Source organism: Heterocephalus glaber, unplaced genomic scaffold (assembly GCF_053883595.1).
Source record: "Heterocephalus glaber isolate CG9 unplaced genomic scaffold, H.glaber_assembly_v1.0 deba00001472, whole genome shotgun sequence".
Lineage (NCBI taxonomy): Eukaryota > Metazoa > Chordata > Mammalia > Rodentia > Bathyergidae > Heterocephalus > Heterocephalus glaber.
Genome location: NW_028258315.1, coordinates 79,246,229 through 79,270,852, shown reverse-complemented (window position 1 = coordinate 79,270,852; position 24,624 = coordinate 79,246,229). Strand labels below are relative to the sequence as shown.

General features: G+C 38.8%; 1 long non-coding RNA gene across 2 annotated transcripts in view; it reads right to left on the bottom strand.

Moving 5' to 3' along the window:
* Positions 1-24,624, bottom strand: part of LOC110344503 (uncharacterized) — a 309,982-nt gene that overhangs the window by 37,870 nt on the left and 247,488 nt on the right. For both annotated transcript variants that reach the window (XR_015439176.1, XR_015439177.1), the window contains one exon: positions 12,045-12,187. This is a non-coding gene — a long non-coding RNA (uncharacterized LOC110344503). The remainder of the gene's footprint in view (positions 1-12,044; positions 12,188-24,624) is intronic.

Here is a 24,624-nt window from a genome sequence, read left to right as displayed (position 1 = left end):
CACAGCCCTGTCTGTCAGTCACATCTTAGACCACTTCTGTTCCAAAAAGCACTTGATATTCCTCCCTGTCCCCTTTCCCTGAAGACTTTTTCCTTTTCTTTTAAATTTTCTGATTTCTCAGTTATTTGTGGATTAGCTGCCTCCTCTAATAGAAAACAACAGAACTTTCCTCCAGATAGCAGAGGCTTTGTTTACTCACTGCTATATTCCCAGTGCCTGAAAGAGTTCTTGTTGGTGATATAATCAACGCTCAATACTTGTTTAATAAATGTACAAATATATTATTTAACTAAGACTTAGTGTAGTACCTGGTTCAAAGTAGAAACTACATAAACTGAAGTTCTTTGATCTTTTACAGTTATTACTGCATTCTGTGCATTTCTGCTAGATCTGGAGAGAAGTGCATCTTCTTATTTGAAGAACTGCACTGCACTTAGGAAATGAAGCCTTCAGAGAAAGCAGGAAAGATAGGCCTCAGTATCTATCCCAACTAGGAAAAGACTGAGCTGGGTAGGTTACCTTGACTAGACTATTAATCTCATAAATACAATGTTACTGAGACTTAGTGAAATAGAACAGTTCTGTCCAGTACAATAGCTGCTAACCACATATTGATTTCAAATTTAATTTAATTAAAACTAAATAACATTAAAATTTTAAATGCTCAGTGGCCTCAAGTCACTTAGAGATGACAGATGTAAAATATTTCCATCACTGCAAAAACTTGTCTTGGACAGCACTGCACTTGAGTTTAACAAATACACTAACATTGGAATACTGTCCTCTGATGAGGTTTCTCTTGGGGAGCCAAAGAACCCAGGTTAACAATGAGAATGTCTGTCCTAAATATTATCATTGTCCAATATCTTAGGAAGGGGCAGATCTTAGAAAAGAAAAACATGGATGTTCGTTCCAAAAGAATGTAGGTAAGTACGCTTGTGAGGTTAGTGCCCGGAATTGAAGGAGCCGTGAAAACTCGGGGACACTACAAGAGTAGGAGAAAGCTGAGCTCAGCTAAAGAAGGTGATCTGGAACCTGGACAGAGGGCAGAAAGCCTTCTTAGAGATCAGCCTGAAACTGTGGGTTTCAGGAGATTGGAAGCCAACAATGAGGTTGTCATGGAGGATAATTTTCAGTGAAGCCAACTGCAGTTTACAAATAGACTAGGAATTGGTGATCCAGACCAGGATATGACACAACCTAACAAGGAGGCACGTGTGAGATAAGTCTCCAAAAAAGTTGTGTGAATGAAGGAAACCCAGAATGTGAGAAAGGTGCTGAGGTCTTACTATCACATGGCCACAAGTGTTTCTAATTAACATCTGCCTACAGGATGGTGAAGTCTTCGGTGAAGAAGGTGTGAATGTAATCAGACATTCAGGTAATATGTATATATCACAACAAAATACCTGGTCTTCTCCCCATTTCACTGCTTCATGCCATCCCCAGTAAGCCCTTCTAACCCAGATGGAAAGCAATGTTACTAATAGGTTGAGAATACCTGGAACCAAGTCTTAAATGGGTTCATTTGAAGAACTGATGGAATATGTCAACCAGCAGCCTGTCAACAGAGGAGTGCTGGAGAATATTATCAGGAGAATAAAGTCTGGAGGGGAGATGGGACAGGCCTAGCAGGCCTCTGGATACAGATAGGCTTCTCAGCTTTCATAAGAATGAAAGGAGAAACTGAACCCAGAGTCTTTTCCTAGTAAGAAAGCCTAAGATACAGTACATAAAGGGCCTTTCTGAGTGTGAGTGAGCTCAGAGGCATAAAGAGCCCTGACAAAAATAAAGATCCCTCTGACAAAACAGCACAAAACCCAAGAGAAGAGCAAGGCACTCTGCTCCCGTTATTATTACTGCATGTCAAACTATCCCAAATTGAAGTATAATTTCTCTGTTCTTGCTCAAGACTCTGAAGGTCAGCAGTCCAAACTGGACAGTGGGGAAAAGGTTGGTTTCTGCTCCACAATGTCTGAGGCCTTGACTAGGAAGAGCAAGGAGCCTGAGCATGATCCAAACAGTTGGACACTAGAATTAACTGGAGGCTTCTTCTTCCCTCATATGTCTGCCTGGAATGATTTCAAGGCTGGACTCGGCTGGAACTGGTGTCAGAGGATCTACATGTGGCTTCTCCAGGTAGCTTAGCCTTCTCATGCCATGGTAACTGAGTCCAGAGAGAGAGAGAGAATATCCCAAGGGGAGCCTTCAGAGAAGGATGTGTCAAGACATCCAGGTGGCCATACACGTCTCTTAAGATCTCTCATCAGCCACATACCAGCATTTCTGTCATGTTCTGTGAGTCCAAGCAATAACAAACTCACACAGATTCTAGGGGAAGAACAAGGACCCAACTTCTTGATTGAAAGGACAGCAAACAATTTGGAGCCATATTTTTAAACGATCACAATACTTATTCATTTTGGCTTTGCCATCCCAAGAGCTGCTGGGCCTCACTTCTAGCAGATGCCTAATTGTTGGCATGGTGGTGCCCAGCATGAGCCTGGCTAGTTGGTAAGCATATATAGGATACCCACTGGGTACCTCTTGAAATACTTGAATGCCTCCCAGGAACCTAAGGTCCTATGTGGCAGGAAGAGCAAAAGCCAGAGGGACTAGCTTATTTTTGGTAATTTAGCTCTATTTGTAAGCCCCTGGAAAAAAACAGAGCAAAGGGTAGGGGCAACATGGCTTGTACATAAGAATAGTCAGAAAAAACAGGGCAACCAGGGTGGAAACCCACAGGGACTATAAAAGACCAAAACTGAAGTACCACTTCATGCAATGCTACCCATTTCTGGATGGCTGCAGACTGCAAACTAGATGAGCTATTTTGTTCTGTTGAAATAAGGAAACAAGCTGTGCTTTCCAAGCCAACTCTTTAAGCCAATCTTGAGTCTTCTAAAAAGAATTGCAAGCCTGGTGTTCTTTGAAATGCCAGCCACAGATGCTCATGGAAATGCAAACTTCATGTGCCGAAGCAAGAAAAGGACTTGAAGTTAGGACATGGCTTTTAAGCCACACCCCCTCACATCTTCAGAAAGAAAATAAACCACTCAGAATTTATTTCAAACACTTGATCATTTGGCGGAGAGGGAATTTGAGCCAAAATGGAGGAAAAGTAGCCCTCCTGAACAAAGGATAAATATCTGCCCCATAATGTATGGAGAATGAAAACCCTCCAAGCCTCTGTCTTTGGCATTGGCTGCTATTTCATCTAATTAAATGGTTATACAAGCCACAGAACACCATGTCTCTTGCCAACTGACCCTATTCCCATGACCTTCTCAGACTTCAGGGGATCAGGATACTTGAGAAAGACATTGCATCTTTAACCTAAAGAAAAATATGTATCTTTATATGAAAGAGGGTTAAGTGGTAAGGACTTTTCCCTTGATCACTTTGCACTAGGAGAACTATGTGTAAAAAATTAAAGTTCCCGTTTAAAAAAAAAAGGGCAGCCAGCCTCATCACTTTGTCACTGTCACTGCAGCTGAATTTTCCATGAAACGTGTGCCCCTGTTTACACTGTTTTTAAAAAGTCCAGAGCTAGGCATTTCCTAAGCTTGTTTTTTCCTACTAAATTCTTGGCTCTTGAGCAATGTTGAGCCTCCCAAGTTTTCTTTGGGCACTAGTACAGGGGTCTATTATGGGGCTGATTAGGTTTTGAAGGATATGCAGGTGATGTCTTAATGAAAGGTTTGATGCTGCCTTACCTGACATACACAGGAAGCTCAAGAATGATGGGTCCATGCCCATATGACTTAAATGACCCTCTACAGTCTGAATGCCCCCTCACTTCTTTCTCCCTCAGGGTCCCACTTGTCAGTCTTTTTTTTAATGACTTCACCCATCTTTCTCTTCATGATCTCTTAGTCTTATTTTTTCTGACTTCACCCTTTGTAAAAAAGTTTATTGAGTTGTATTAAATATAAAAAGGGAAATATTTGTTCATGGAGATTACCTCTCCAATCAAAATGTAACATATTCTCCACACTCCACGAGGCTCCTACATGTCCCTTCCCAGTAAGCAGCCTCCCCTTAAAGGTAATTACTGTTCTGACTTTAATCAACATAGATTAGTTTTGCCTTCTCGTGAACTTCTTATAAACAGAATCATACAGTATACAGCTTTTTGTCTCTTGCTTCTTTCATTCATCAATATGACTGAGATTCATTCATGTTGCTGCATGTAGCAGCAGTTCTTTCTTACATTCTACCATATGAATATGCAACAGTTTACCTAAGGACATTCTAATGCTGCAGATCCAATTCTGTAACAATGTACTGCCAAATGTGTCTTTTTTTCCTCCATTTTTTTTTCTTCCCAGATTTCAGTTCTGTTACCAAGTTCTTCCTAGATCCTTCTAGAAGTAATGAACCATCCTAGGCTCTGTGAAGTGGGTAAATGAAGAAGATGTATTCAAGCCTTTGATGATCTGCCCTGAGGGTGATCTTAGGGCTTTTAAAGTCTTCTAAGTGCAACAAAAGAAGAAAAAGAAAGAGGAGGGAGAAGAGGGAGAGAGGGAAGAGAAAAGAGAGGAGAAAGGAGAAGAAAATTTATTTCCTTGCTAATGTTGGTCCCTTTCAAAGCTTAACTTTATATGTTCAACTAATGGACATTTTTAAGCACCTATTATATGCCAGGAATTTTTTAAGTGAAACATCAAATAAGACAGAAAGGGACACACTGTTCTAAAGCTAACCTTCAAAGAAAATATCAGATGGTGATAAAAGCTATAGAGAAAATTAAAATAGGACAGTGAAAAGCCTCTCTGAGGAGAACACAGAATGACAAGAGTGAGCCAGCTGCAGGAGAGCAGGGTGGGGGAAGCCATCAGGAGGAAAGCGATTCTAAGCAGGCAGGACAACTAGGTCAATGCTTTAAGTTAAGAATGAAAAACAGAAGGAAGGCTCATGAGGTAACCATGCAGTGAGCAATACAAAAGCAACACCAAATGAGCACAAAGAGGTAAGCAGGGATTGTGGTGAGTAGTTTAGATTTTATTCTAAATATGGTGGGAAGCAATCAGAAAAGGAAAGCAACACTGGGAATTGAATGGAAATGGCTTGAAAGAGGGTAGAGAGTAGAAGCAGGACTTTAATGAAGAGGCCACTTCCTCAGTGATAGATGATAGTGTCTTGGACCAAGATGGTAGCATAGGGGCAAAGAAGTAAGCCTCAAAGGGAAAGTCAATGGAATATTCTGTGCACACGGTGTACAAGGGGTGATCAAAATATACAATGAATGGTTACATTTTTTAGTAAAAGCCACATTATCATGAATCCCCCTCAAAATACTTCCCCTCATTTTGAACACACTTATCCATCATTCTTGCTACTCTCTGAAGGAGTTCTGGAAGTCCTCTTTCATGTCTTTGAGTTATGGTTAAAAAAAATATGGTGTATGCTGCTGCCGTGTGTCATTCAATGGGAAAGACAGGCTTGTAAAAACATAACAGTGTGCCCTCATTCATCTTATTTACTGTGTCTGGGATTGTGCAACTTCTGACTCTTTCCTAACATTCAAATGACTGTGAAAGGTAAATGTTTTCAATTGATTCTGGACACCAAGGCAGCCAGGACAGTGCAACTAAAGACATTCAAGAAAGAGGATATCCAGAACCACTTTAGAAAGAGAACTATGGTGTGTGTTAGAAGCAAAGCAGAGTATTTTGAGGAGGGATTAATAGCAATGTGTCTTTACTATAACAAATATTTTATTTAGTTTAAAGAGCCACTGTATTTTTTTTATCACACCTCATACCATTATTGCTCAACAAGTTTCTGTCCTCTCCTTATGTCTTAGTTAAGATCCTCTCTATCTTCTAGGATGGTGGAGGAAAGAATATAATGTTAAAAGAAAAAAATCATGCCTCATAATAATAACTTCTATTGGCTCATAGCACACACAAAGTAATCTCACATACACATTCTCATTTGAGTCTTACTACAATTTTATAATGGAAGGAAAAAGATATAATGACCTTAATGTTACAAATTAGAAAACTCAGGATTTAAAGAGTATAATGGACTAACCCAAAGATTCACATTTAGTAAGTTGCGAATTCAAGATTTTCACACATCCTTTTGACAGCTGGCCCTCCATAATGTTTTCTAGGAACATTTGTTCTAGTAATTACAATAAATTTTAGCTTTTATTGAGTCCTTTTTCTGCCAGACACTGTAGAAATTCATGACATATATCACCTCTTTCAATCCTACAATGTAGGTACCATTATTGCTAACCTTATTTTGCAGACCTATAAATTAAGTAAACTTTCAAAGCTTTCACAAATGTTCAATGCTGAAACTAGTATTTCAGCCAGGACACATTCACTTCAAAGCCTATTTGCCCAGTCATAACAATGAACTATTATAGATAGAATAACCACAATATATTGAAATGCCTATTTGTCACATCCAATGTAATAACATAAAATAATTTTGAATACTAATATTCTTACAGACCTTTTAACAACCCTGGACTAGTAAATAAATACACAAAGATTTTGCACATTTTGCTCCTCACCAACAAGATTGAGGAATGCATTTGTCAGCCTCTCTCTCTTAGCCTCTGAAAAATGTCTGAGATATAAGATCTGATTATCTTCCTGTTTACCATTTGATCCCTAGCAACATTCATCTATAGCCACAAGTGTAATTAGAGATGTGTCAAAATATCAGGGCTGTTGACAGCATAGACTTTATCATTTGCTGAAAAAAATACAAAACATCCATTACAGAGCCAATACTACATGAATATAAACATTGCTTGAGGACAAAAGTTAACAATGTATGGGCCAACTCACTCAGATGAAAACACATATTTGTGAGATCTCCTTTAAGGAGTGTCTTAGTTACTTTCCTTGTCATTGGGAAAAATATTGGACACCTGTCACTAAAAGGAGGAGAAATTGACTTTGGCTAACATTGCAGTAGTGTTGGTCCTTGCATGGTTGGCCTGCTCCAGGCAGAAACAGCACTGTGGAAGGGACTGGTAGGAGGAAAGCTGCTCATCTCATGGCGGCTGGAAGCACAGAGAGTGAAGCAAGGTGCAGGAAAGGGAGATATACCTGTCCAGGCCATGCCTCCAGTGACCCACCTCTTCCTACCAGGCCCCACCTCCTAATAGCACATTTAGCTATAAATTCAGTGGACTAATCTACTGATGAGTATAGTGTCCCTATGATTCAAACACCCTGCCTAAGACCCTCCTATGAGCATGTGAGGCTTGGAGGGACATCTAGGTATAAATCATAACAAGATGTCTTCTGTCACTTACCAAACATTACCCTACATTCTTTAAAAAAGCAGATTCAGAATGTTTTCTAATTAAAATAAGTTTAGTCTCATAGATCCTGCATCTGGTATTCAAATGCACTATATTAAATTTCATAGAACTTAGAGTTAGAAGAGACCTCAGGGACTATGTAATGACCTTGAATTGTAGACAGAGATGCTTAGTTCCACAAAATTTACTCTGTGTCTAGAGTCCCCAGTGAATTGATAAAACCAAGATTATGGCTCTGGCTTCTGCCTCCAAGTACCGTGATGACATTTTGCTACCTCTCTTGGTGTTTACTTTACCAGCACATTAACAGCCTCCCTCGAATAAAGAAAGCTATTTAAAAACTTAATCTATAGCCATCTACATAGCCATATATGTAGTGATACAGTTATCTATATGAACAGATTTTCATATATTTTGTAGTTGAGTAGATTATCCAGATCAAGTTCAAATGCAGCTGCTTCAACTCCCGCACACAGAATGAGTTATTCTGTTACTGTGTTCACAGAGAGTTTGGCTTATTTCCTAATAGATATCATATTGTGTTCTAATTTTTCTATTTAAACATCTGCCTCCTCTATAGGACTGAACTCATCAAGGCAAAGATCAGCTTAATCCATTCTGCATACTCTAGCATCTTGCATAAAATGCTGTTAGCTTTCTGTCACTATGACAAAATACCCAAGCTATACAATTCATAAGAAGAAAAAAATGTCTTTTGACTCATGCTTTCAGAGGCTTCAGTCCATGGTTACTTGGCCCCAGTGGTTCTGGGTCTGTGGTGAGGTTGAATATCACGGCAGGGAACTCACAGTGAAAGATATTTGTTTACTTTGTAGCAGCAGGAGGCAAAAACAAAAAGAGGAAGGACCTGGATCTCACTATCCCCTTAAAGAGCATGTCCCCATTGTCCTTATTTTCTTCCACTAGGTCTCACCTCCTAAATGTTGTACCCCTTCCCCAATAGCACCACAGGATACTATTAAATCCCAACACTTGAACATTTGGAGAAGATTTCAGTTAAATCCATAACAAATACACGCAGTAAAATATTTTATGAAGGAATGTGTGGTTGAATTATTAGAAATCACCTTGTCCATGCTCTATGCTCAACATGATAGAACAATTGATGTATTAATATCATACCAAAAATACCTTTACATAAATGCCATAAATAAATCAAAGTATACAGGTGAAGAGATTTCTGTGGGGAAGACAGGAATTGTATTAGTCTGGATCCAATCAGAAAATTAGGAGAAAAACTACACAGTAAGTTTAATATGAAGAATCATTAATTTACTATAAAAGAATAACTAAAAGAATATTTTTTAAAACTCTGAAGGATACCTTGGCTTGAGAGAGAGCATCTAATGAAGGAGGAACTTGGAAGGAGTCCCCCTCCTCAAGGCTGTATTTCAGATATCATGAGAGGTGTGGTTACACCTACTGGCAGGTGAGGAAGTCTGCTGGGTTGCCTGAACCTGGGCTGGCCCAGATTGTGAGGCAGGTAGCAGCCCTTCAGGACAGGGAGAATTAGGATACCAATGCAGGTGCAAGGCCTAGGGCACATGCTGTCCACATCAGGAGAGCCATGAGAAGCAAACCTCTGAGGCAAAAGCCAGCTAAGGTTGCTAGCAAGGCATACAAAAGGCAGTGCGATTATAGTGCAAATATAAGGCAAGAGCAAGTGATGTCCTTCTCAAGAAGGCCTAAGCAAGACGGTTCCCAGGCCCAGGCTGGAGTTGCAAAAATGCCAAGAAATTACCCACTTTGGGTCACAGCTGGGGCACATTACCACCTAGTATCTCCCTATACACACCACACACACCTCGAACACAAAAAGGCAAAAAATGCAACTAGAACAAGGAAGAAAAGTTGCCCTCCTCCTATACTGTCCCTCTTAATATCTTTGTCACTATGTTCACTGAGAAGTGCTAAAAGCCCAGTCCTCTAGCTCTGTCTCATCTGTAAAATGAGGACATGCATGTGGTGTACATATTAAGTAAGATAATGTGGATGCTTAGCACAGGGGCAACATGTGTGTGGACCATAGAAGAGTGCCTAGGATATCATAAGAATTCCATAAATGTTGGACATGTTCAATTTCACTGCTTGAAAATGCAGAACTGAAACTAGGAGACCTAAGTTTCATTCCCAGCCAGCTATTAACTGATTCTGGAACAGGGAGAAGACACCCTCCACCTGGACCATAGTTCCCTCTATTGTAAAGTGGCCCTTTCCCACCTTTTAACCTCCCATGTTCCCTTCTTACATCCATATCTGACATCCATACCTTTGGCTCCACACCAGAGAAACTTACCTCAGGGTGTATGGTGAGACTAACCCTCAAAAACCATTAAAAGACAAGATAGTAAGGTGAGTGGCTCTACAGAGAAATGGTGAAGACATTTACAAGACAAAAATAATCATTCAATGTTACAGTTTTTCCAAGTCCACACATTTACAAAACCTCAGAGATTTTTTTCATAACAGACTTTGCTCAAAAACAACAGAAAAAGTGGGAAATACTGTATTTGTGCTCAGTTAGATCTGATCATCTCTTGCAAAAGATGGTAAGAAGGAAATGAAGAAAGTTTTATTACACTAAAATTATTATGTCTCCTTACCACCCCCACACACTTGCATCTACGTTGCCCTTCAGTTATTGATGGGAATAGAACTACTCTTCTTGAATTGCAAGCACAAATGGGGAAAATGTTGTGTTGTTATAACTTATCATGTCTTAGTGTGAATTTTCTCATTAAGTACCTTCCAGTGGTCTAGAATCCAAAAACATATTTGGATGCAGGTGTTATGGACTAGCGAGTTAGAACAATAAAGATGTGCCACACTCTGCTTCAGATTGGAGTCTGTTTATTAAAGCTGGCAGCCTAGGGGGCTACTGCCAGGAAAGTTCTCTCAGTAATGGGAAGCAGTTTGATTTCTCCTTTTAAATCATGCTTTCAGTGGGGAGGGCTCGGGAGAGAGCAAGCGGAATCTTACCAAAGCAGAACCATTCCAGGTTAGTGGGGGGCAGAAGGAAGTTTCACACACGAGGTGAGCTACAAAACATCCTGCAACTGCAGTAAGCTTACTGCCAAACAGGATGTGGGAGTTTTGAGTGCTTTGTCCAAGCACAAGCACTTTGTCCAAGCACAAGTACAAGCTGATGTTGAGGCTCAAGATGGAGTTGGGTTGGCTATCACACAGGAGGCTGAGAATAGCTTGAGTCACCTAGAAAGAAGGCTGGGACACTGAAAGGGAAACTGGAAGAAGTAATAAACAGGGTCAACTTCCTAGTTTATCTTGGATCCATCTTAGTAGGAAGGCCCCTAAATGTAGAGGTCCACTGATATTTCAAGAATAATTTACCTGCCCATCAACAAGTGTCCAAAATTTCATTAATTTTATTCCTTGGGTTAGAAATATTTTTCCAAAATTACCTAATAATAAGAACCATGTAGGGTTATTGTTAAAAAGAAACCAAATTCCCAGGTTCCAACCCACTGATGCTAAATCAGATGCTCCAAAGAAAAGTCTTGGGGATTCACAAGTCCTTATAATCAGGCTGTGACAATGTTGGTTTTTATAAACAGGCTGGGGCAATGGTGAGTTAATAAAATGTTTGATCATAATACTGGGTGGGTTAGATATAAGCATTATTTCTGGGTCATACATTACTGAGTAGAATACATAGGGCCTCTCAATAGTACATGGTGCTGGTCATAATCAGTGTCTTACTTAGCTTGGCCTGCCATAACAAAATACCATTGACTGGGTGGCTTCAGAAACATGAATTTATTTCTCATAGTTCACAGTTCAGTTTAAGATCAGGGTACCAGGAAGGTAGGTTTCATTCTGAGGACTCTTCTCCTGGCTTGTAGGTGGCCACTATCTTGCTATATACTCGCATACCCTCTTCTTGGTCCTCCATGGCGGAAGACCAGTTGGGCTCTCTCAAGAGCCCCTTCTTACCTGGGTATGACCCATAATGAGGGCTCCAGCTGTATGACCTCATCTTACATTAATCACCTTCCAAAGAACCCCCATCTCCTAATTCCACCACATAGGGATGTATTAGGTAATTTTCCATCACTAGGACACAACACCCTACACTCAAAACTTAAGGAGAAGAGGTCTAACTTGTCTTACAGTTTCAGAGGATACAGTCCATGGTGGATTGGCTACAAGGCAGGAAGATGATGGCAGAAGGGCATGATAGAACAAAGCTGCTTAGTTCAAGGAGGCCAGGAAACAGAGCAGGGGAACAGTGGCAGAGAGAAAGGAGAAAGGGACCAGATATAGACCCCAAAGTCATGCCTCTATGATCCACCTAGACACACCCAGAAGTGTGCATAATAATTCCCTGGGTGGATTCCAAAGCCAATCAATTTGACAATCCACCTTAACTGTCACAGGGGTGTATGGCTTTTATCTATGAATATGGAAGAAGACACATTCAACCTGTAACAGCTGGATATTTTGAAAGCCTGGGTTAGATAATTATAAAGCTTCTTCCAAAATTCATAGATTACCTGGGAAATGATAGCACATTTCAACTAATAGCAGGCATTAATTCATTAGGAAGCACTGGTGGTGGATAATAAGTCCTAAAACAAACAGGGCACAAGAAAAGTCATTTTTTCAAGACATATTCAAAGGGAATGGGGCACTCCATCCAGGAAGGCTGAAGTAGGATATGATGTGTGTGGTAGAGCAGTGCTTCTCAAATTTTAATGTGTGCATGACTCACCCATGGTCCTGATACAGCCAGACTGATTCAGCAGGTCTGCGGTGATACCTAAGAGTCTGCATTTCTAATGAGCTGCTGGTCCAATGACCACATTGAGTACAGCAATGGGAGCAGGTAGTTCAGGTGGCCAGGAACATCTATGCCTGGGAAATAATACAAAAGAGATTTTCAACCTAAAATATTCGCTTGGAGTCATTGATCTAACACCACTGCAGAAGGCTGAGGTCTGACAGTACCATGTAGAAAAGAAATTCAGAAATTCAATCCCAGAGCTCCGTTGCTCCCAACTTTTAAAAAATGACTTTAAAAGCATAGTAATCAAATAAACGTATCAGAAATTATTTTACATGGTTAACAGATCATACCAAGAGTTCCCCATTTTTCTTTTTTGGGGGGGGCCGGGTACCGGGGATCAAACTCAGGACCTTATGCTTGCGAGGCAGGTGGAGGAACCACTGAGCTGAATCTCCAGCCCTAGTTCCCCGTTTTTCACTCCATATAATCCTTAGTACTACCGTAATCTTTTCACAGTACCCTCATCTAAAACAAAAACCAACTGTTCCATTAGCTAAGTAGTTAGGTTCATGCAGCTTTATGAGGTTTTTGCTCTAATGACATAATAGCTATTTGAAATACTACACCTAATCTGATAGCAAAGTCTTTCTGTCATCCTTAAATAGCCATAATTACTAATTGGGATGTATGGGACCATTGGACACTGTACAACTTCTCAAACTCTGGAATCAGATTGGATACTACTACCACCTTCATTTTCCTTTGCACTTTTCTTTTAATGTAAATTGCTATTTATCACAGTAGCTGTTAAGAATGCAGCTTCAAAAATACATGACACCATTGAAAGAAATGTAGCACAATCTATTGAAGAACCTGAGCTATTTCAGGCTAGTAATTTATGTGGTGTTCAAGAAATATTTGATATCTCTGTACTTTCCTCAAAAACTGTACATTTATGAGGCACCCCAATATACTTGGCTCAGTTTGGGAACTGCAGGATCATACCCTTTACAGAGCACTAATAGTGTGTGACCAAGAGCAAAATAAGAATTGTAAAAGAAAACAGAAACTTTTGCAAGCAATAGCCACAAATAATACAACAAAATTTCCCCCAGATATTAAAGAGAAATGAGTTATTCTCTGGCCTGTTAGGAAAAAAAAGCATGTCCTTGTTAAATTAATATTAAGATTCTTCAAATAAAATGTTATAACTTTGGAATGAGAAATATGTTCCTAATATTTTTCCAGTAATAATACATCACTTTTCCATAAGAAAAACAGAGCATCTAATTAGTACCATTCTTTCATTTTCTTATATTCACCTTCTATTTCCCTGACACCAGATTTGAAATTAAACATAAGGAACAATTTTGTACATTCAGGCCTTATAAAAAAAAGAAACCTTGATTGATTCAAAGTTTTATTTTATGTATGTACAATTTCCCAGTAGTCCTATTTCTCAATCAGAATTTGAATAATCTTTACAACATGTATTCCCCCAAACTCAGATTTAATGACTCAGTAGGTTCAGAAAGAGAAATAACAGCTGCAGTTCATCCCACTGTGCTATTCAGTAATGACAATGTTATACCACATTAGCAATTGTGACATTAATAAAAAGAAGCCCATAGGATTAACCAAAGACAGCTGACTTTAGTCAAATGTAGGTCAGGCTTTGTTTGCTCAGAAGCTGGTAATAAATTCCCAGGTAAGTGCTCTCATGTGTCACACATATATGTCAGGAGCATAATTTCAGCCTCACTAAATGATTCACATTTTTAAGTTTCTGTAAGCCATTTTTGAATTATTGTTAAGCATTTAATTCCACTGCCGGGCCTAGAGGCTCCTTAAAGTTATTAACTTATGTGACATTACAGCATGTTTTTCCTTTAGGCAACACTGAAAAACACCTTGGAGGGACGCATATTCGCCTTCCAGATACTGAAATTCTTACTGGAAGAGGCTCAGAAGTCATCCCTCATTTATAGCATAATTATGGAGGGATAGTGTTGCTAAAATAGCCATCTGTAATCACAAAGTTGTTATCGTCACAGGAAATATCATTGTAAGCCTAATGTTAATATTGAAATCTTATCAAGTCTTGTGATAGGCTTTCTACAAAGAAGAAATCCAGAACTACACAATCCTAAAATATATTTAAAATATTAACACTTTGAAAAAACAATTCAGCAGTTTCTTAAAAAGTTAAACATACCTACAGTATTCTCCAGTCACTGTTCTCTCAGGTATTTGTCTGAGAAATGAAACCCTATGTCCACAAAACAGACCTGCACCAAAATGTTCATAGCAACTCTACTGATAGCGGCCCAAAACTGGGAATAACCCAAAGCAACAGAAAATGAATAAAAAGTGGTGACATATTTATACCTTACTTAGCAATAAGAAGGACGGAACCACAGATCCCTACAGAATCATGGAGGACTCTCTAGAACATTATGACCAATAAAAGTAGCCAGACCCCAAACAGTACATATTGTGTAAACTGCCTTTATGCAACATTCCAGGGCAGCCAAAAGCAATCTATAATGGTACAAATCAGAGCAAGGCAAAGATTATCTGGAAAGGGCGGAGAGCACTTTCTGGGATAATGAAATGGTCTATATTTTGTGGGGTGGTATTATGTACATGTATGTATTTATCAAACTCATCAAACTGTACATTTAAAATCTGTACATTGAGAGCTACATTTAAATTGTACCTTAACAAACAAAATATATGTGGTTGTTTTGTAAGTTGTTCAATTTTATACTTAAGCTATCTTGAGTCAACGAGGTTTATTAAATATTTAACCATCACACATTATTAAGTCTTTTAAATATGCACAAAACCCACCAATACAATATACCAGAACCTATGGGATACAATGAAAGCAGTCCTAAAAAGGAAATTCACAGTTGTGAATATTTACATTAGAAAAACAAAGCAAGCTCAAATTAAAAAACCCAATGATGCACTTCAAGAAACTAGAAGAAAGAACAGTCCAAACCTACTACAAGGAGGAAAATCATAAAGATCAAAGTAGAAATTAATGAGACTAAAATTACAAAAACAATACGAAGAATCAATGAATGAAAGAGCTGGTTCTTTAAAAGAATAAACAAAATAGACAAACCCTTAGCCAGAAGGAAAGAACAGATCCCTATCAATTTGATTAGAAATGAAAAAGGTGAGGTCACAATGGACACTGTTGAAATCCAGATCATTGGTGGCTATTATGAAAAATTGTTCTCCAACTGGAGAATCTTCAAGAAATGGACAAATTCCAAGGCACATATGAATTACCAGAACTGAACCAGGAAGACATAAAAGTGCTAAACAATCCAGTAACAGGTAATGAAATTGAGGCAGTAATAAAAAAAAGAACCTATATTCACCAGTGAATTATGCAAGACCTATATCTAACACTAATACTCCTCAAACTCTTCAATGAAACTTAAAGAGTACTTCCAAACTAATTCTTGGAAGCTAGCATCACTTTGATTTCAAAAACTGACAAGGAAGGACCCAACTAAAAAAGAAAACTACAAGTCAATTTATTTAATGAAAATCCATACAAAAATACTCAGTAAGATACTGGTAAACAGAATGCAACAAATCATCAAAAAGGTGATACATCATGACCAAGTGGGCTTCATTCCATAGATGCAAGGATGGTTCAATATACTTAAATCAAAAAATGTAATACATCACATAAACAGAAGCAAGGACAAAAATCAAATGATAATTTCAAGAGACATGGAGTCTTTGACAAAATCTAACATCCATTCATAATAAAAATCCTGAAAAAAATAGATATAAAATGACCTTATAGCAAGTCCACATATTAAATGGGGAAAAACTGAAAGCATTTTTAAATATTAGCCTGAGCAATAAGGCAAGAGAAAGAAATAAAAGGGATACATATAGGAAAGGAAGAAGTCGAATTATTACTATTATCAGATGATGATCTTTTATATAGAAGACCCAAAAATTCCACTAAAAGACTCCGAGAATTAATAACCAAATTCAGTAGTGTTGCAGGATATAAAGTCAACACACAAAAATCAATAACATTTGTGTACACCAATCATAAGCTTACTGAGAAAGAAATTAGGGAAACAATACCTTTCACAATAGCATCAAGAAAAATGAACTACTTTGGAATTAACCTAACTAAGGAAGTGAAGGACCTCTGCAATAAAAACTACAGCACTCTGAAACCGGAGATTGAAAAGGACATCAGAATGGAAAGATATCCCCTGTTCTTGGATAGGCAGAACCAATATTGTTAAAATGGCCAAACTTCAAAAATTGTTATAAAGATTTAATGCAATCCTGAGATGAAAATACCAACAGCATTCCTCACAGAACTACACAAAACAATCCTAAAATTCATATGGAACCAGAAGAGACTGAGAACAGCAAAAGCAATCCTGGGCAACGAAAGCAAGTCAAGAAGTATCACAATCCCAGACTTCAAGTTATATTACAAAGCTACAGTGATTAAAAAAAAAACAAAAATCCCGGCATGGTGTTGGAAAAAAAAAAAAAAGGACTTGTGGATAAAAGGAACAGAATAAAGGATGCAGAAACAACTCTAGGAACACTTAGCTACCTGATCTTTGACAAGAGGGCCAAAAACTTTCACTGGAGGAGACAGCCTTTTTAGCAAATGGTGCTGGAAAAACTGGATATCCACATGCCGAAGACTGAAGGTACACCATATACTTAACTAAAATCAAAATGATTTAAAGATCTAAATACAGTATTAAAACAGAAAAACTTAACCTGATAGAATATAAGTTAGGTAAGACTCTCGAGGTCACAGCATTCACAAGATTTCCTAAACAGAACCCCAGTTGCTCAAAAAATAACATCAAGAATCAACAAATGGGATTCTATCAAGTAAAAAGCTTCTACACAGCAAAGCAAACAACCAACAGGGTGAAGAGACAACCTTCAGAATGGGAAAAAAATTTTTTCCAGCTACACTTCAGACAGAGGATTAATCTCTAGAATACATAAAGAACTCCAAAAAAATTAGACCTCCACCTAGAATAAAAGATTCAATGAAAAAAATGAGCAACTGAATGAACAGACATATCTCATAAGAAGTACACCTGGCCAATAAATACATGAGGAAATGTTCAACATCACTTGTCATTAGAGAAATATAAATTGAAACAACACTGATATTCCATCTTATTCCAGAAACAATGGCCATCATCAAGAAATAAAATAATAACAAATGTTGGCGAGGCTGCGGGGAAAGAAAGCCTTCTACACTGTTGGTGGGAATGTAAACTAGTATAGCCACTATGGAAATCAGTGTGGAGATTCCACAAAAAATTTAAAATAGAAATTCTATTTGATCCAGTACTTTTCAAAAGAGTAAACAACATAATATTATGGTGATACATGCATATCCATATCTATAGCAGCAAATTCATAGTAGCTAAATAATGGAAGCAGCACACATGTCCATCAAGAGATTAATAGATAAAGACAATGTGGTGTTTATACACAATGGAGTATTGCTCTGCTATAAAGGATAAATTTGAGTCATTTGTAGGAAATAAATGCACCTTTAATCCATGTTATGTGAAATAAGACACAAATATAAATATTGTATGATTTCTCTTATATGAGAAACCTAAAGTATAAATAAATCAAAGGTTAAATTAAAAGACAGACAATAGGAAATAGAGAGATAGATCTTTTTAAAATTGGAAGGGGACCAAGAGATGTTGACAGCGGGGAGATGGAGGAAGGTAAAGGGATGTGAAAGAATGAAGATGTGTCATGTACATGTACCAACTACCCAAAAAGAATGTAGTCCATATGTACCACAACATTTTCTAACAAAAAAAAATATGCACAAATAGAATGGTTTCCTGGAACAGTCACTAACCCAATATTTCCCAAGTATGGATAATAAGCAACATATTTAGTGAGTGAAGTAAACAGATGATTTCAAATGGCTTGCGCTTTAATTCCTTCTACATGTAAATGGCATAACTGGAGAGCTCTGTATTTATAAACTGGAAAAATTAGAAAAATATCAATGGTCATAAATGCAACTAAGTAATTAAAGCTAATCTATATTAATGTGGAGGAACAGTTGTAAGATAAGCCAAAAACATTAAATGATTCAAAAATCACTTGAATTTCTAATACTCCACAGAGTCCAATTGACGGTACAAATTTTGGCCCTGCCACCACTAAGATTTCAGGCCCTTGGCAAACTACCAGATCCCTCACTGGTTTTCCTAATTCTACTGTCTTCCTCTGTTAAAGCTACTGTGGTAATCTTACAGCACAGCATAGCCTGAGTATTTCATGGCATTCATCACAACCACAGTCAGGGTTAGCCTTGAATACCTAACCGGGTAATCAAACACAGGTGCTGGGGTGGGTGGCCTATCCATACCTAGTCTCAGGGCCTTGCCCCTTGGCCTCCCACCAGTACACAGAGCTCTGCACTGAGCAGCTGAAGGCTCTCCCATTCCTACCCCTGGGCCTTGGCTCATGCTCATGCCTCATGGAGAGGCATCTCCATTTCAACTTTATACCAGTCCACTTACCAGCTCACTTTATACCAGTGAGCTTTCAAAACTCACTGTAGCTGTCACAACTTTTCAAGGAAATTGCTACTTTTCCTGGCCCAGAGTAGTGTGTTTTCTTATAAATTCTCATCACATTGTGTTGCGGCCGATTCTCTGATCATACTCACACTATCTGTCCTATATTGTGAAATGGTTTGAATCTAGCTTCTGAAGGAAATACATAACTTCAAAACTTAACTCCCCAGCTGTCAGAATTTAGGTAAATTACTTTTTCTGTTTTCATTTCTTCCTTTGTTAAAAAATAAAATAAAAATGGTCCCTCTTTTGTATGATTGTTCTCAGCAGGAAATTAGTAAACATAAATTACTTAATCAGACACACAGTTTAAGATCTTAATAATATTTACCTCCAAACCTGCTGGCTAAAATAGAGTAAGTTCTCTAAGTTGATGAATTATATTCTAAAAATTGAAAGACTTTGTAAATGCAAAATTTTGAGGAATATCAAGATATACCAGAAAGTTGGAGGTGAGTAATTCTTGCCATTATTTTCAAAATATTGAATAAGTCAGGTTGTAGAAACTACAAAATGATGAGATTGAATCTTAATTTGAAAAAGGAAGAATCTGGCTCAAAGGGGAAGAAAAGGGAGAAGTAATCCAGGCTAAAAACAAAAATAAAAACACATATCCACACCAAGATGTGCACAGGAATAATCATAGCAACTTTATTCATAATAGTCGGAGACTAGAAACAAATGTCCACTGGCAAGGAATTGAATAAACAAAATGTGTTATATCCCTACAACAGAATACCACTCAACAATAAAGAGGAGCACACTACCAAGAGAGTAACAACATGGATTAATTTCAAAATCCTTATATTGAGTGAAGAAAAATGAATACAGAAAAAAAAAAGCACACACAGTATAATTCCACTTAGCAAATGCAACTCACCTTTCATGGGCAGTGGGAAGTCAGTGCTGCCTGGGGCTTGGGGTAGAGGACAGGCGGACTATAGCAGTGTGAGGAACCCTAGGAGGTGATGTTCATACTCTGTGTCTCGTTTCAGTGCTAGCTTCCAGGGTGTATACATAATATCAATGGGCAAGATTTGTTCTTTAAGTCAATAGGAACCTAAGAGATGAAGTAGAGCTGATTGGGACACAGTATACTGTCAGTAAGAAGTTGTCATATTTGTCTGATACTTTCTCTATCTTCCTCAGGGACCCTGGGTCGCAATATCCAGGAAATGCAGCAGACACAGAGTGTCTGGGCCTCAGCAGGATACTGGAAGAGATTCTTCATGATGCTGTGGGATCCAATGGTGCGTGATGGCCCAGGTACAGCAACAACCAAGAAGTTAAGATTCCTGTGTCATCCTAGATTTTGGTGGCAGATCACAGGGTTCTTTGTTCAGCCTGTTTAACTTTTTCATCAATTATTTGTCTGAACACCTAAGGGCTCAGCCATCAACTTTGTATTGACCAAACATTAGTATGTTGGATGAGAGAAGAGGATTTAAATCATCCTGACAGTTTAGACCAGTAGTTTAGATGTAACAAGGTGAAACTTTACAAGGAGAACCACTGAAGAGCTAAATTGAATCTAAAATTTAGCTTTCCAAGTATGAGACAGAGATACCATGCCACACCATCAGGACCCTAGAAAAAACTATCTTCAGGTTATAATCAATAATAAGCTCAGTGTCAGGCTACAGTGAAGTGTAACTCTTAAAGAAGTTAACATGTCTGTGAGTTGCATCACGAAAGTTATAAGCTTTACTAGAAAGGAGGTAAAAATCTTGTTCATAATAAGCTTATGTTCTGAAATATTGCATTAAGTTCTTAGTGAGATGCTTAGTGAGCAGTAAAGATTAGAATTAAATAAGAGAAGGAAAAAGGAGTCTTTTTAATATGTAAGTTCCTAAGGACAGGGCCATGTGTTAGTAGTCACAGCATCATTAGCACCTATCTCAACAAACTCCTGATGTGACTATAATTATTGTTTCCAAAGTAACTGGATTGTATATTGATAAGACTTGAATTCATGTCATATAAGTAGTGGGAAAGTAACATTAAAGAATAGAAGACAAAGGAGTGGAAAGGAGGCATGATGCAGGGAGGAAAGCACAGGTTAGAGGGGGCTACAAAATCTTTGTCACTTCCCTCCATCAAGAAGTGGATTGTATCACCTTGAATCTAGGGAAATCTGTGACCACTGTGACTGAGAAAGTGAAGAAAAATGATACTTTGCCTGTTCCAGGCCCAGTCTTTAAGGATACTGGCAATTTCCACTTCCTCTTTCTAGAAATCTACCCACAGTGTGTATGCACAAGGAGCTGCAAGGACAGGCCCATAGGTGGGAGAATTAAGATACCCAGCCAACAAAGCAAGCTGACAGCTCCCTGCCAACAGGTAACAGCAACTCACCAGCCCAAGTAAGTGAGCCACTTGGAAGTGGGTCCTGACCTCAACAAGCTACCCGGGTGGTGCGGCACAAAGGAAAACTTTACCTTCCCCACTGATTTTTGTACAAAATGATTAGTAAATGAGTTGCTGGTATTGTATCAAGCTGCAAATGAAAGGGTGGTTTATTATGCAGCAGGAGATGGCTGAAGAGCTCTCACGTGCATGGCCCCATGGGTTAGAATTAGAACTAATATGCAGAATCAGGACCAATACGAGTAACTTGTGAGTTTCACTGAGAAGTATAGAACCTTAAAGAAAAGACTAGACAGAGAAATCTAAAGAGCTAGAATTGTGGAACTTCATCTGACCTCAAAGAAATAAGCCCAGGCTCTAGGTTAGAGTGCTCCAAGGAGAAATGGTTACAGCAGGCTCAAAGTCACTTGGTATTATCAGTTCTCAAAGGTTCTTCTATCTACTGGCAGTTGTGGCAATGCAGTGCCAAAGGGAGAGCCATTCTTATTGAACAAGATTCCATCCATCCAGTGCCTGGCAATAGAGGGGAAGAGAAAGGCTAGAAGGCTTCCCAGTCCCCAGATAAGGTGAGATTCAGAGTGAGAAACCAATCCAAAGGGTACTGGAGTGATCCTCAAACCCAGAGAAAACCAAAGGCAGAAGGGCTATGGACTCAGTTAGGGCCAGGTTTTGAACAGTGTAGTTTGGAATGGGGATATACCTTAGACCCATTGGACATCACACGCTTTGGATCCCACTTTTTGGTGGGAATGCAAACCCTAATGTGCCACCAGGCTAGATTAGGATGGGATAATTACTCAGTCAGGTAAGGAACTGTCTAAGAAACCAGGATGAGCAGGTAGGCAGTGGGTGGCTACTCAGTACCCTTAGCTGGATGGGGCCAGGACAAGAGGTTTCTGAGGGGAGTCAAGGGAAATCAGGTTTCAGTTTTTAAGTTCTCATGATTGCAGAAGCCTGAATTATCACCTGACAGGGAGTCTATGGAAAAGTTACATTCATTTGATAAGAATAACATCAAATAAGCTTTAAATTCCCGTCCATAATACACAATATGAAGGCAAACTGCTTGCACAAAGTGCTTGCACTCTACTCCACAAAAATAGATGGGTAGATAGGCAAACGGAAGGATGGATGGATGGATGGATGATTTAATCTACCATTTCCAAATACTCAGCACCATCTGTCCATGGACATACTCACTGCAGAAAATAAGCCAGACATCAAAGAAAAAAATTGAAATATATTTGTGTCTCTGAGAGTTTGTCAAACACTTAGTTTTGAGGAGCAAAAAAATATGCTGCATTCTTACGCTTCCGAAAGCAATTTCCTAAGAAAATGAAAATTTCCTATGAAAATCTCTTCATTTGTTCTGACTTGTTGACTATGAGTAGGGGTCATTGCGGGCTGGTCTCACATGGAATTCAGTACATTCAGTGCAGCTCTGCTCTGACCACTGGGAACCCAAGCTTCAAGGCGAAAGGAAAACATGAACCACAGAGAAGCATTAACCAGCCAGGGCCCACACCTCCTACTCTTCTCCCAGCAGATTTCTCTTCCCACAGTTAGCTTTGGATGCCTTGCCCCGACTTTCTAACCACTGCTCCTTTCACGTGCTCCCCAAAGTGAGATTTTCTGGGGCCGATACAGTGCACACTGTCCTCTCAATAACAGGACTCTTCAGAGCCAAGGTTTTATTCTAACACTTCCAAACACAGCATCTTGCTGTCTGAAGCAGACAAGGAAGCTCCGAGTTCTAGAGAGTATTTGCCAATTTTTGTAACTTTGACCTACAATTTTTAAAAAATAACATCATAAACTAATACACAGAATACACACAAAACAATATTTACATGCTATGTGCCATGCATTCCAACATTATCTATTGTTTCATTTCTTAAGCTTCTGATGAGAACCCCCTATCTTGACTTTATGATGCATTAGTACAGGACTGACAATCTAGAAACTGCCTAAGGATGGATATTAAACAATATTTACAAGGAGTATGGCAGTGGCCAAGTGCCCAAAGCCATGTCACTACTATTAGAAACAAAGCCTGGAACCCCTAATAAATAATACTGCCACTGTCTAAGAATGAAACTGGTAGTAGTTAACACATAACAGATAAGATTAACTAAGTGTAGCAATGACGTGAAGAAACGGTGGGCCCGCAGGAATTTGAAATTCAAGTCCAATCAAGGTGCTCAGGTTGTACAGTGTGACAGTAGCCTTACTACACTGTAATTATGTTATGAAAATCTGAGACTTGGCAGCTTTATTTTGCCTTGTCTGAAGATATCTTGTTAATAGCAGGCACCAAATGACAAGGACTTTTCAGTAGGTCTCCACTCAGGGAGAAGAGGCAAGGACCCTGAGGACAAACAACCTGCCAAACTCAGCAGCTGGGAGACAAGGGGAAAGTACAGCCTGAGATTCCCATCCCTCAGTGACTCTTGTCCCTCTTCTCTTCATCTAGACCAATTAAAGCAACTAATGATTTAAACATTGGTTCCCCACATGTGTTTTCCTAAAGAGGTAAGAACACACTTATCCAGCTAATGAATTTCTCATCTGCTTGCTAGTCATATTTCTCATTGTAAATTAACAAGTCAGGATGTTGACTAATATACATTAGTCTCATGGGTTTGGTTACATGATGGTTTGTGTACTGAATGAAATATCAAGGTTTTGGAAAGCAAAGATCAGGACCTAGAATAAGGCAGCACTTGTGGGATCATGGCACTCAGGAGAGCCTACCTGGGCAGCCAGCCAGCCTGTCTCAAAGAATCCCTCCTTCAACTCTATCACTTGACCTGTAACAAGTTATTTGGAGGTTGATAAGTGACAAAGCAAATGAAAATGCATTGGTCCTGTAGAGAAAAACATTGACTTAGCATTCCTTTAGCCAGCAGGAGTGAAGCAATATTATTGAGACGCTGTCAAATTTGTTTTCACATGCCAGAGCTAGGTGTAGTTCAACCTTCCATAGTCTGAAGTTAATATTTTTAAGGAAAAATGAAACAATTTGTGTCACAGAGTCTGATGGCCATATCATCCCTTAGTATTTCTAAACAACTGCTGGGTCTGGCTTTTCATTACCTTCCAAAATCATTTACTTATTCTACATATATTTTGTAGCACCCAGATTCAGTGGTCACAAAAAAGATAAATGCACTACCTTCAAAGGGCTCTAAGTCTAGAACAGAAGGACAAATAATTATAAGTCAGTGTGAGAAATGGTTTTGTATGCAATATAAAGCCAGGACATCAGATAATATCAACTCAGCTAGGTACAGTGGTACATACCTGTGGTCCTAGATACACAGGGGGCTGAGGCAGGCATATCGCTTGAAACTAGGTGAAGGCCAGCCTGAGCATCATAGTGAAACCTCATCTCATCTCAAAATCAAAACAAAACAAAACAAAAAAGAAGGACCAACTCAACTTAAGGGAGGGAAGTAAAAGAAGACTTTAGAAGGGAGATCTTAGAGCAAGGTTTTGGAGGGAAATTGAAGGTCATCCAGCAGACAGACCAGTGGAGAATAATCGTGGAAGGAACA